This window comes from Myotis lucifugus, unplaced genomic scaffold, assembly GCF_000147115.1.
Source record: "Myotis lucifugus unplaced genomic scaffold, Myoluc2.0 scaffold_2, whole genome shotgun sequence".
Taxonomy (NCBI): Eukaryota; Metazoa; Chordata; class Mammalia; order Chiroptera; family Vespertilionidae; genus Myotis; species Myotis lucifugus.
The window spans coordinates 12,530,148-12,543,957 of NW_005871050.1; the positions used below are offsets into that span (position 1 = coordinate 12,530,148).

A 13,810-nucleotide genomic window follows, 5' to 3' on the forward strand; every position below is an offset into this window, starting at 1 on the left:
CACCTCAGTTGTTCCAGCCACTCCAGCAAAGATACCAGACATGAAAGGTCATGTGGGATGAACCCAGACCCAGGTGACCTGCCAACTAAATGTAGCTACTTGCATGAGCCCAAACAAGATGAGCAGAAAAAATTCCCATATCACCCACAATATGAGAAATGGTAAAATGTTGTTTTTAAGCTTTGAAGTGTTGAGTATGCAGCTGTAGATTATTGACATCATATCTAAGAAGCCTAATTTTCTAAATATATAGTATCTCTTCAAAATAAATATTACCTCTTAGGCATTGACTAAGGATGGTGTTAAATCAAGGTACTAGATTTTAAAGAAAGTTTCCTATATGAGGTAGGACAAGATAATTTGAATTAAATTTGATCAAACAACATATTTCTCTGAATTATTCCAATTTTAATCCTTAGTTTTAGAAATAAAGTTGTTAAATGCAGAAATTGTCCCCAGTTATCTCTTTAGGGCCTATTATGTATAAACAAGATATACAGAAGGACATGTCCCTGCCCTCAAAGAAATAAATGTACAATAGGAGAAATAGGCATCTAAATAAATAACTATAGTACAAAGGGCTGGAATAAGGGCCAAGAGAGAAAAAGTACTTTAGCAGTTCAGAGAAAAGAGAGCATTTCAGGATGGAAGTTCAGGGAGGGCTTCTTGGAAAAGGTAGTAATGGATATGAATCTGATAATTATGGAGAAACAGCTAGAAATGGAGAAGAAAAGGCATCCCAGGCAGATGCAAAAGTGATCTAAAGAAATTTTAGGTTTTATTCATAACACTATTTGAATGAAAGGATAGACTGCTCCCCTGTATCTATGTGATGACCTGTGGGATAACCCTTACTTCATACAATTGCAAGAGAGATAGAGCTGCAGTAGTCTGAAGCATAGATCTTCAACATCAGGTACCTAGAAAATGGATGAACCTACTTTGTGGCAGTATGTGATTCCTGGCTATGCCCATCCTGTAATTGGAATTCCTTTGGTGATAAAACAAAGTCATCCTAAATGAGTCTGCATTATTAAAATAATTATTACTGAAAAAAATGTGTTAAAAGCAAATCATGATATGAATAGAATCCTACCTTTAAAATGAAAGGCAAGAAGAGGTATAGGACTTATAAGGAATATTAGTTCTGTTCTTAACTTTTAAATAATAGCTTCCTGGTTATGAATTAATATATACTTATGGAAAATAAAATACGGAAAATATTTTTAAAAATTAAAATCACTAAAAATTTCCTGAATCACTATTAATACTGTGATTTATTTTTCCTAGTCCTTTCTCTATACATCTATTTGTAAATATTTTAGTTTCAGTCAATTCATGTAAATATGAAATGATATCATTGTGTAATCTTCCATTTTTCCTATTTAAAAATATATTGGAGCTGGAGTAACAAGATGGCGGCTTCAGCACAGTAACGAAATGGTGGCATAGGCCTAGTGAGTGGATCGCTCGGACTGAAGCGGGAAGCTGCAAGCCGGAAGCTGCAAGCCGGAAGCTGTAAGCCGGAAGCTGCAAGCCGGAAGCTGTAAGCCGGAAGCTGTAAGCCGGAAGCTGCAAGCTGGCCGCAACCGTATTGGCTCAGTGACGCACTAGGCTTCTCACCTCGCCCGCCCCCTCAGCGCGCTGGTGGCGAGCCCTCAGCTGGTCTTCACCGCACCCTCGCCGCGTCCATTTTCCGGCCTAAGGCGAAAGTGGGGCAGCCGGGAAGTCCAGAGACTAGCTGCGCAACCTAGTGACCGCGAGAAACCCTCACAAACTGCGGCCTGGCGAAAAAGAAACGCGATTGAGCGGCTTTGATCAGGTACCTCTTGTTGGCTTGTGGGCCCTCAAACGCCAGAGGCCTAACGGTTTCCGGCCGCCCTTCTCCACAGCCCCAGAGGCCTCTGTGAGGTTTTGGGACTTGGCCCTAGCCTGGTCTTTGTCTGTCAGGATGGCTAGCAGCAGCATGTCCAAGTCTGAATTCATTGTCGGAGGGAAATATAAATTGGTACGAAAGATCGGGTCTGGCTCCTTCGGGGTCGTTTATCTGGCGGTCAACATCACCAATGGTGAGGGGGTTGCAGTGAAGATAGAATCTCAGAAGGCCAGGCACCCCCAGTTGATGTATGAGAACAAACTCTATAAGATTCTTCAGGGTGGGATTGGCATCCCCCACATACGGTGGTACGGGCAGGAGAGGGAATACAATGTGCTAGTCATGGATCTTCTTGGGCCCAGCCTTGAAGACCTCTTCAGCTTCTGTTCAAGAACCTTCACAATGAAAACTGTACTTATGCTAGCTGACCAGATGATAAGTAGACTTGAATATGTGCATACAAAGAACTTTATACACAGAGACATTAAACCCGATAATTTCGTAATGGGCGTCGGGCGTCACTGTAATAAGTTATTTCTTGTTGATTTTGGTTTGGCCAAAAAGTACAGAGACAACAGAACAAAGCAACACATACCATACAGAGAAGATAAAAACCTCACTGGCACTGTCCGATATGCTAGCGTCAATGCACATCTTGGTATTGAACAGAGTCGCCGGGATGACTTGGAATCCTTAGGATATGTTCTGATGTATTTTAATAGAAGCAGCCTGCCATGGCAAGGACTAACGGCTGCAACAAAGAAACAGAAATATGAAAAGATTTGTGAAAAGAAGATGGCCACAGCTGTTGAAGCTTTATGTAATGACTTTCCTGCAGAATTTACTATGTACTTAAACTACTGTCGTGGGCTACGCTTTGAGGAAACCCCGGATTACATGTATCTGAAGCACCTATTCCGCAACCTTTTCAGGAGCCTGAACTACCATTATGACTTCATATTTGATTGGACATTATTAAAGCAGAAAGGAGCACAGCAGGGAGCCTCTTCAAGCGGGCAGGGTCAGCAGGCCTAAACCCCACAGCTTCCCAAGCATGAGTGAAGGATTAGAAGGAGCAGTGCAGATATCAGAGCAGCATTTGTTTCTCCCCAAATCTAGAAATTTTAGTCCATATGTACACTAGCCAGTGGTTATGGACAATCGGTTACTTGTTCTAAAGAACTTATTTTACATATTAATATTGGGCAGCATTGGTGATGCTATGAATTGTAACTGCTGTAATTGTGAATATTAACTGAAGCAGTGAAACATGGTGTCCAGTTTTCTATTGCATTTTTTGTTGTTGTTTTTTAATTCTTTATTAGTTAAGGTATTACAAATGTGTCCTTATCCCCCCCATTAACCCCCATCCTCCCCCCCACTCATGCTCTTCTATTGCATTTTTTAAGTAGAAAAGTTAACTAAATGGTTGATATACAAAAATTGGTGGAGAAATTGTACATATGCTAACTTTTGTTAAAATCTTTTACTTTGAACTATACTGCTTGAGATCTCATTTCAGAAGAGCAGCATGAACAGTCTTCAGCCAAAGTTGTGGTTGTAAATGTTCACAATTGTGCATTCTTAGGGCTTATCCATCCCTGGCGTTTGCATGTTGTTCACTTAAATCATTCTTAAAATGGTTGGCTTCTTGTTTTCAAGCCGGCTGATAGGGTAGCAACCAAAGATTCTAGTATTTGAGTACATGTTAGACTGCATGCTTACCTGTGCTAGAAATAACAACATCTCAAGTGAAAACATAAAAACATAGTGACTGCTAGATTATCCTTACAACTGCATTAACTCTATAACGTTCTTGGTATTTTTTAAAAAAGCATATTTGTCACATAAATTTAGTTACCATCTTAAAACTGAACATGTATGTATGTTGCTTAGGTAAATGTAGTAACTGAACATCTATATGATGTGGGATTTTGTTTTTATTTTGAAATGGGAGCCTTTTTGTTTATAAGTTCATTAATTAAAAACCTGAAAAAATAAAGATATATTGGGGATCAGTTCAGATTTAAACAGGTTGAGTTTTAAGTAATTTTGTAATATTAAGGAGGAACTGTCTAGGCAGCTTTTAGAGATGGAGCCTAGGAGGAATGTTAGGACAAGAGATATGGTCTCAAAGATATAAACTAGAAGTAATTACTTAAGCCTTCAAATGGGGTGAGATCACACTTTTTCAAAGTGTGTGTTACTGGTTAAAGTAATTGGTTTAATTGGAATAGACTAGAATAATTTCAAAATTCATCACATAGTAGTTGTAAGTAATCATTCTAGATTGCAAGGTAAAACTTAATTTAATTTTTTTGTTTAAATATATTTGTATTGATTTCAGAGAGGGAGAAGGAGAGAGAGAAACATCAGTGATGAGAAAAAAAATGCCCCCCACTGGGGATTGATCCCACAACCCGGGCATGAGCCCTGACCGTGACCTCCTGATTCATGGGTGGACACTCAACCATTGAGCCATTCCGGCTGGGCAAAAATTAATTTCTTTTTTTTCTTTTTTTAAAATATCTTTCTTTATTGATTTCAGAGAGGAAGGGAGAAGGAGAGAGAGATGGAAACATCAATGATGAGAGAGAATCATTGATTGGCTGCCTCCTGCATGCCCCCTACTGGGGACCAAGCCTGCAACCCAGGCATGTGCCCTTGGCCGGAATCGAACCCGGGATCCCTCAGTCCGCAGGCTGACGCTCTATCCACTGAGCCAAGTCAGCTAGGGCAAAAATTAATTTCTTATTGTGAATCTAAGGACTTAGCCTTTTGGAATAATAAAAGATACTGATAGAAGGGAAACAACAACCAGTTTTAAGAAAGGAGAAGATGAATTGGTCTCTGGACCCCTTTACATTCTTAAACATTTTTGGAGACCTCAGAGTGCTATTGTCTTTTGGTTATCTCTATTGATGTTTATGAGAAGTTAAAACTGGCAGAAATTAAATATCTATGTATTGATGCACTGAAAATAACATTAACAAACTTATTATATGTTAACCTAAGATTTTCATGAAAAAGTGCTATATTTGCACAACAAAAAAATTGAGAAGAGTTGTAGTGTTATCTTTTATGTCTGGCTTAATAAAACGTAGTTAAGTTTGCATATCTGCTTTTGTATTTAATTAATTGAATTGTCCTCAGGGCAAAATCCAAATTCCTTATCAAGGCCCTTAAATCTTTGTAATATAAAGAGGTTCTCAACCTGTGGGTGGCGACCCCTTTGGGGGTCAAACGACCCTTTCACAGGGGTCAGCTAAATACATCCTGCATATCAGATATTTACATTATTATTCATAACAGCAGCAAAATTACAGCTATGAAGTAGCAACGAAAATAATTTTATGATTGGGGGTCACCAGAACATGAAGAACTGTATTAATAAAGGGTCACGGCATTAGGAAGGTTGAGAACCACTGCTTTATATGATTTGGTTCCTTTCTGCCTCTCTTGCCTCATCTTCTATCACCACCACTGCTACCCCAAATACACAACTATGCTCACTACACTCCAGATGCACTTGATATTGCAAAGCTACCAGTATTTCTCATGTAAATACCATAGCTTCTTTTCTTTATGCCTGGACTACTAACTAGTACTCATTCTCCTGGCCTCAGATTAGTAGCCACTGCCTCAGGGAAACTACCTAACCACTCCAACCCCAATCTAAGTGGAGTCTTCTCTGTTGTTTTCTTGCCAATACTGTGTTCTTTTCCTTCAGTTTAAAACTATATATTTCCCCAGGTCAGCTTCTGGCCCTTTGGGCTCTTCTCCAGCAGGCCCTGTGGGTATCAACCCAGCTCCTTTTGCAAGGCCAACTGGGACCCTGGGTCTAAACCCAGCTTTCTTTCCAAGGATGAATGGTCCTATAATGAAGACTGTGGTCCCATTTCCTAGAGTGGGTAGTCTCCCTGGCACAAACCCAGCTGCTTTCCCCAGACCAGGGGGTCCAATGGCTGCAATGTACCCAAATGGAATGTTACCTACCCCCTTAAACAGCATTTTCTCTCTAGGACCACCTTGGTTTCCAAGCATCGTGGTTCTGGGCAGAGGCTGTGTTTTAGGTAAAAGGGTAGTCATGGAGCTGGGGCTCAAGTTCAAATGAGTCATCTTTTTTCAAACTCTGCTTCTTTCTTGATTAAAGGTGAAATGTTATTTGTGGGACATGGACTGTGGTGGGTGGGAAAATAAAAACAAAAAAACCCCCTATATATCTCATTATAATATTGGTTACGTCAGTTTCCTGCCAGTGGATTGTAATCTCCACAGATGCAGGGCCAGGTATGTTTTATCATTCTCTTCCCAGTAGTTAGCACTGAGTAGACACATAGTGGGTTTTCTATAAGTCTGCTTCACGAAATTATGAATGAGAGAATGAAGATACATATGGGGAGCTTGTTTCCTGAGTCTAAAAAGAAATTATTCATGCTTATTGTGTTGCATGGAGAATGATAACATCCTAGTCCCCAATTTTCATATAAAACACATTTAAAATCTTTATAATAGACTATTCTAATTGTCAGCATCTAAGAGCAATCGTTAATGTATGTGACTATAAAAGTCTGCTTATGGCCATTATTAAGCATGCATTTTAGAAACACTAAATACTTTAGTTATTTCAATACAAATTGATAGTTACCTGTAAGTTGATCATGATAATAATTCAGTTAAAAGGTTATGATGATGAGATCACAAAGTTAGAAGTTCAAGTGCATTTAAATGCCAACAGAACAATCCTAATTGTTCTACACTTTTCAAATTCTTTTTTCTGGAGTGTAATTTCATCTCTCAAATAGAAATCATGGTACATTTTGAAATCAATTATTTCCTCTTTTCAACTGTGATAGTTAAAAAGTGCCAAAAAGTAATATTCTTGAAAGTATTTTCAATAAAAAGACAAACTATCTTAAAGCTAGCTTTCAGGTCTGCAAGGGAAGGTACTAAATTATATTTGAGGCTACAAATTATTATTGCCATATTTTTAGGTATATGTATATCAAATATAAGTGAATTTCATATAAGTTAAAGACCAAGGTTCCATTCTTTTAACATTCTATAATTTCAAATTTAGGTAATTATTTGCACCCATACAGCAAAAACACAAATGAATTGCCACTGCACCCTATTGAGAAGCCCTGGTTTCTGAAGGTTATGATTAATCTGTATTAGAGATATTTTAAGAGTTAGATGCAGCAGTATTGATGGGGCCTTTCCAATGAGGGATATTCTGTCTGAATGTACACTTCCAGGAGCAGGACTTGCTATGTGGAATATGAAGTGACTTGCTAAAGCTGAAAGTTTAAAAAAAAAAAGTATTTTGCCTCTTGGAACTCTAGCCAGGAAAGCATCCACAGTATCCATTTGGATACTAAATAGGAATAGGTAGAGAGAAGACTTTAATTGGCTTGTCACTTGTTCTCTTGAACCTTACTTGGGTGTGTGAAAAATAATGTGTCTGACTCTGTTCTGAACAGATGGATGCAGAATTCTGGTCACCAACTGTTCACATCCAGGCTCAAGTGAGCTTTCTCCAATGTGGCTGCTTTCCCCAGAGGGCCTGTAGCTGGCCAGAAATGGGCAGTCCCTAGCAGCAAGCTGGTGACTGAAATTTTTACAGCTCTGTTTATGGAAACTGTTGGGGTAGAAAATCATTAAGCTACCTTTCCTGCTTCCAATCATTATAGCCAAAGGGTATGGTGCCATTCATAATTTCTGGTAGCTGATCTCTGGATGACATTGTTATCAGTTGCAATAGGAAATAATGGTTCACCACCACAAGTACATTTGAAAGTGTGCCTTTGAAAACATCTTCCCATTAGACAAGCAAACAAAAAAACCCTTAATTTTAGATGGTTCACATTGATTTTCTTTATGTGATTGTTATTAACTTTAATGTTCTAATATTATTTTACTTACACTCTTACTTATGAGAGTACTTAGAAACAAGATTGAAATAAGTGATATTTTCCATTATGCATTCTTTGCAGAGAATACAACCTATGGATTAAACGAATATGTTTAAAAATATCAAGGTCAGAACATCTAAATATTGTTTTCTAGAACTCTATTGTTTTAGGTACATGGTAGTGGACACTCAATATATGCTTGTTTGATTATTGAAATGTTCACAAATTCTTGAACATCTCTTAGCTTTTTAAAGTCTCAATTTATTTACAAATTTCCTGTGCTGGCACAGTTCCTGGAACATAGTAGATAATTCAAGATCTTTTCTGGATTGATTTTTTTGTAATTGCACTAATTCTGGGGACAAACATATAAGGGTATACGAGTTCATGTGTGTGGTCTTTGTTAACAAAAAGTCATATCTCTTTTAAAATTCCTAGCAAATTATTTGAGTAATCTAGGCAACTGGGCACCTGTCCTATACAGATCACATGCTCCATCATAATTGGTTATATTTTGGTTTACATTGGCCATTGTGAAACTGGCAATTTAGTGTGCCTTCTTCCTTATATCCACCTTTGAAATACAAATATTGGTCCCATGAGCAAAACGACTTGAGGATTCTTCAATTTTCTGTTGCATAAGTGTGTCTAGGGAATCTCTAAAGTTGAATAAATGTTTTAGGAATCCACCTGTAGTATCAGGCTGTGGATCTCCAGAAGCTGTAAATCAGTTCTCCAGAAAAGGAGAAAAGTGACAGAGCCCTTTGTACATTGGAATTAAAAAGGGAAACAATATTTTTGAAAGAACTAAAGGGAGACAGATGCAGACCAAATGAATTAAGGGCTCCAGGGAGCTGTGGAAGATGAGTGAGGAAAATGAGAGGGAAGAATATGAGAGAAAATATAAAGAGGAGGCGGTAGAGGAGAGAGTTATTTTTTGTTTTTTGTTTTTGTTAATGATTAAACCGACTGCTGAATTGCCAGTAGAGAAACAAGCTGAGTTTCCTTTCATAAAATTCTTAGGCATCAACTGCCCCTTCCTCCCTGTATCTTCAAAAAGAAAAACAAAGTAACAAAGAGACAGCAAGTGTGAGAGTGAGATGATCATGGTTTTAAATCCTCTATCTCATTTCTATGGCTGTTATGTTTTGTTCATGTGCCATTCTGCCTGAATTCCCATTTCATTAATGAGGAGCTGTTTCCTTAATCGTTGGTTACAGAATTTCCTTAGACTTCAGTGTTTTCCAGTCACTGGAGAAGTGACTGGCCAGATGTTTCTTTTTCCTCCTTTCAGAATTCTTACGTGGGAATTGAGGATATTTCCTGAAAGTATTTTCCCTCCACAGTTCAGGGTTCCGGTAGTTCTTAAAGAGGAATCTTTTATTTGGGATTAAAAGATACACACGTTTTTGTTTTGTTTTGGATAAAGGTAGTGGGTTTTAGTAAGGTTCATTTACATACCGGTGGCAAGACACAGTTTTATAGCCATCCCCTCCCCCATTGCTTTTTCAACAGACCCAAAGAGAGAAGGTTTTGGAAGCAGTTGCTATCCCCCCCAGAGTCCGGTTGTCTTCTTTTGTTTCTTTGTTGCGGTGGGGTGGGGGTAGGAGGTGGGGTGATGGTGAGCGGCAGGAAATCCAAAGGATTCCTGCCTGCTGCTGAAGGCGGTGTTGGAAAGGGGTCGATGGGAATAAACGTGATTTGAGAGTGCTTAGCTCGGTACATTTCTAACCTTCAGAGGTGTGATGGGTTTACAGTGCTCCCTCTTTGCAAATACCTGTACCAAAAGCCAGAAAGATGGGAACGCATGGTTCCGAGATCTCCCCCTGGCGTCACCCTCTTTCGGAAACCAAATCCGGGCCCCCAGCTCTGGAGCAGAGACCATTCAGCCCGGAAGCCGTCCTCGCGCCGCAGCTGCCACCACCCAGCGTGGAGAACAGCTGGAAGCTTTGGTGCGCGCCCACCACAGCCGCAAGCAACTCTTCCCGGTAATTAGCGCCAGCTAAGGCTCCAAATGTGCCTAATTGCAACCCCTAGCGGGCTCTCAGCTCGGCCATAGCCTGACGCTTTCCTGTCTCTGCTCTTGCGGAGAAAAATTACAAACGTGCGTGCACACACACATACACATGCACACGCGCCCTGCTTTCTTCACTCAAGAAAACCATCAATAAACGTCTTTCTCCTAAAGAAGGTGCGACTCTTCGCGCTCTCTTTTCTTTACCTAGAGAGGTTAGCTGTCCCCAAGAACACACACGGGGCTCTTTGCTGCTCTGCGCGCCCTCTACCTGTGTATGGCTCGGGTGGCGCTGAGGGGGAGGGGTGGGGGTGGGGGCGGGGGGAAGGGGTCTGGGAAGACCCGAGACTCCGATTTCTCCAGTTGGTGCAGCTCCCCTGGCTCGGCACTTGGTATCTCCCAAGGTCTGGCTCTCGCCGGGAAGCCGGGAAGGAGAAGGAGATTGTGGGCGTCGCCGCCGCCCTTCCTGGAACCGGAGCCAAACTCCAATGGGGCGCCAACGCCTCATGCTTCAGACTCACATCTGGCCCAGACGTGCAGATGTTGGAGGCTGGAGAGTTCCTCCAAGCCTGGCGCTCCAAGTCCTGAGCATGCCCAATAGGACTCCTAAGGCTCCCAGAGCGAGTTTAGGGGCATGAAGATTCCGCCTTTCCGCTTTTTCGTGGAAGCTGAACAGGGTGGAAAGGGAGGGTATCCAGGGCTTGGGGCAGCGTGCTGGGTTCGCCCCGGTACGTGCCCTCGTGCCCGGCTGGGTGAGGGGCAGAGCCGGGTGGGGAGCCCAGGGAACTGGGCGGCCAGGCTAGGCAGGAGCTAGAGCACTGGGCCACCCTCCAGACGGACATTGTAAGTGCTGACTTGACTCGCTGCCAGGAGGCTGCGTGTGGCCGGCCTTGACGCGCTGGGGTCGCACTGTCAGCGGGAGGCAGTCGGCAGTGCTCTCACACACACACCTATACAAGAGCTTGCGGGTCACTTAATGCGCTGCAGCCACGGGCTTGGCGGTTCTGGAAGGCGGAGAGAGTGGAAAAGGAGGAACCCCAACAAATCTCTCTCCCTCGCTTTTTTTCTTTTTGCCAAAGTTATACTGGCAAGAGACTTGGCATTCTTTCTAAGTCAGTCCTGAGGTTTTATACATCGAGCAGTGATAGCACTCCTTTGTGTGTGCACGCGCGTTTGTGTATGTCATGACTATGGAACACTGTCCCAGGTTGAGGGGATGACAGACACTCCTCCGACGCCCGCACCCCACCTAACCCTTGGGGGAAAATAATACAAGCTGGTCATGAGAGTCCCGTGGCCAGGTACGCATTGTGGTACTAAATCTAAATTTTGTTGATCCATATTCCTTCCTCTGCTCTCATACTCAGCTTTCTCCTTCCCTCTCTCCACCTCCTAACACCCAGATTTTTCTCATTTCGACTTCCCTTCCTCAGCCCGCTACCTGCTCCCTCAGCCCTCCTCCTTCTCTTTCTCCCTCGCCCTATCTCAGCTGCGGCTAAAACCCGGAGTCTTGGGGAAAAGGGAAAAGGGGGAAGAAAAAAAAAAACCAAAAAAAAAAAAAAAAAACCTCGGCTGTGGAGCTGTCAAACCGGGCATGCTCAGTAGACAGGGCAGGTTTTTTGGTCTCGAGTAGCGGAGAAACATTTTTTTGCACCACCGCGACCAGCCTTAGAGCGCGGCGGCGGCGGCCACGGCAACATCAACGCAGCCATCAGCGGTGCAGACGCCCTGCACCCCGGAGCGCTGCAGGCTCCGGCTTTGCCCGGAGTTCACCTCCGAGTGCCCCGGGGGCTGAGCTCACCCCGTCTGCTCGCACACACACGCACACTCTCTCTTGCACGGACACACACGCGTATACACACTCTCGCACACACGTACGACCCCGGGCGCAAGCACCCTCTTGGCAGCGGGCGTCCACAGGCGTGGTGGTAGCCAGGTTCGGTCCCTGCCCTCGGCAGCTGCCGGCTGAGAGCACCACTGCCCCCGGCCGGAGGAGAGCGATGGGGGGGCGCGAGCGGCAGCTCGAACAGTAATGTGGATTTACAGTCGTTTCCCGCAGGAACCGGCTGAGAAGCCTGAAGTCCCGGGCGCAGGCAGCGTCCGGCAGGGCTGAGCACCTGGCAAGAGGGCGGGGAACCGCACCTGGGGAGGACACCGAAACTTGCGCCTGGACTAGGTAGGTGCGTTTCTTCCTCTGACTCGCCCCCCTCCCAACCCAAGGACTCCAGGCGAACTTCGCCCCGAGGCTGCGGGCGGCGGTTGGGTCGCTCCCGGCTGTGAGCGGCGAGCTGTGTCCGCTCTGGGAGTCCTGCCCGAGGTGGCAGAACCTCTGCTCCTTCTTCCTTTGGTCCCCGCCGGGCTCGGGACCACCCGGCGCAGATGGGAGGTCGGCCTCGTTCGCAGTTCAAGGGGGCCCTGGGGGCGCTGCCCTTCAAGGGCTCGCTGGGCTTCTCAGGCGACACTTTTGCTCACCAACTCCTCCGGTTCTGAAAGGGGTGGGTGTCCTCGCCCGGGCTCTCTCGCAGATCCCAGGCGCTCTAACAAGTGGACCTGGACGCGGGGGACAGGGTCCTTGGTCCCAGAAGAGACTAGGGGGCGCCTCTCCTCGGGCATCTCTCCCACCTGGAGCGTCCTCCCCCGGGCTCGGCCACTCGGGTCCTGCTCCTGCTGTCTCTCAGAAGATACCGAGGGGCTAGGACCCACTTTAGTACCTGTTTGCTTCTGAATTTCTCTTCGAATTTCACCCGGGGAGCCCAGGTTCGGGGAGAGGGGAGAACTTCAAGACCTCCTAACCTGCGCCGTCTGGGGCCGCACCCGTAGCGTCCTCCTTATACCCCAATCTTTGTCAAAAGAGGCAGTCATTACGCAGCAGTTGCTGCCCTGGGAACTGTCCGTGTTGGCTTTAACCAGGCGCTCAGCTGTGCGGGTTTGTGCGTTTTCACATTTCATCCTGAAACGTGGTCCCGGGAATCTAGCAGCGACCAGCGCACCTGCTAAGCGCCCAGTACCCTCTCGGCATGCCTGGGGAAATGTAATCTCACTCTCTTCCACGCCACAACCGGCGGATTGCCAATTCAGTTTCAGGATGCTTTTTCCTAGAGGTGGAGAAGGGGAGATTGTTGGCGTGACTTGGTGAGTGGATGTGTTTGCAGTCAGGAGTGTATTTAAACATTTCACTGAACCTAGCGCAGCCGGTTGTTTACAATTGCGGAGACAGACGATCTCACTCCACTCGTAGATGCCGTCTCCAAGTCTATTTCGCCACGGGGAGAGTAGGGGCGGGGACGGGGGCTGGTTGGCAGCTCCAGCTTGCCCTAGGCAGCTTCTGGTTTAGCTGATCTGCATCACTGCTACTGGCGATATGCTAATATGTGGAGAAAAACTCTACATCTCCAATATGAAGCAATTGGATAGGAGACGCCCTGAACTTTCTAGTTTTTCTTTTCTCCCTTGGGATGTTAATCTGGAGGTGTATTTGAGGTGACCCGAAGAAACAGAAAAAGAAGTTTCTGGTTCCATAGGAGGAAAATTAGTAAGCATTCGGTTTTAGAAACCAAAAGGAAATGAAACACCCCAGTGGACTCTAATAGGAACTGTTAGATTAGCGTTTAATTGATCGCATTTGTGATAAGGGTCATAGACAGCTTCCTGGAATTTTAGATGGTTGTTTTATGATTAAAATTAACAAACCAGGTACACTATACTGTGAGAATCAATCTGTACTCTTAACCTGTTTGGGGAAGACATTGCAAATGTCTTCTCTATTATTATCTTTCGGCTGAAATATCCTAGTTCACCTTCTTAGTCCAAAGACTTTCGATTTGGAGCATAAGTTACTCCAGTGCTGCCAAGAAAGAGTACAGTCTAAGGAGGAAAGATTTTTTTTATTGAAAGGAGATCCACAGCTTTACCTTCTGCTCCCTGATTACCCAACAGTGGCTTGCTTGCTCCTCTCACCCCTTGCTCTTCATATCTGCAATGTGGGGGAAAAAAGAATTTTCATAA

General features: G+C 44.1%; 1 pseudogene; it reads left to right on the forward strand.

Moving 5' to 3' along the window:
- Window positions 1-1,951: 1,951 nt before the first annotated feature.
- On the forward strand, window positions 1,952-2,911 carry LOC102430251 (annotated as a pseudogene).
- Window positions 2,912-13,810: the final 10,899 nt, after the last annotated feature.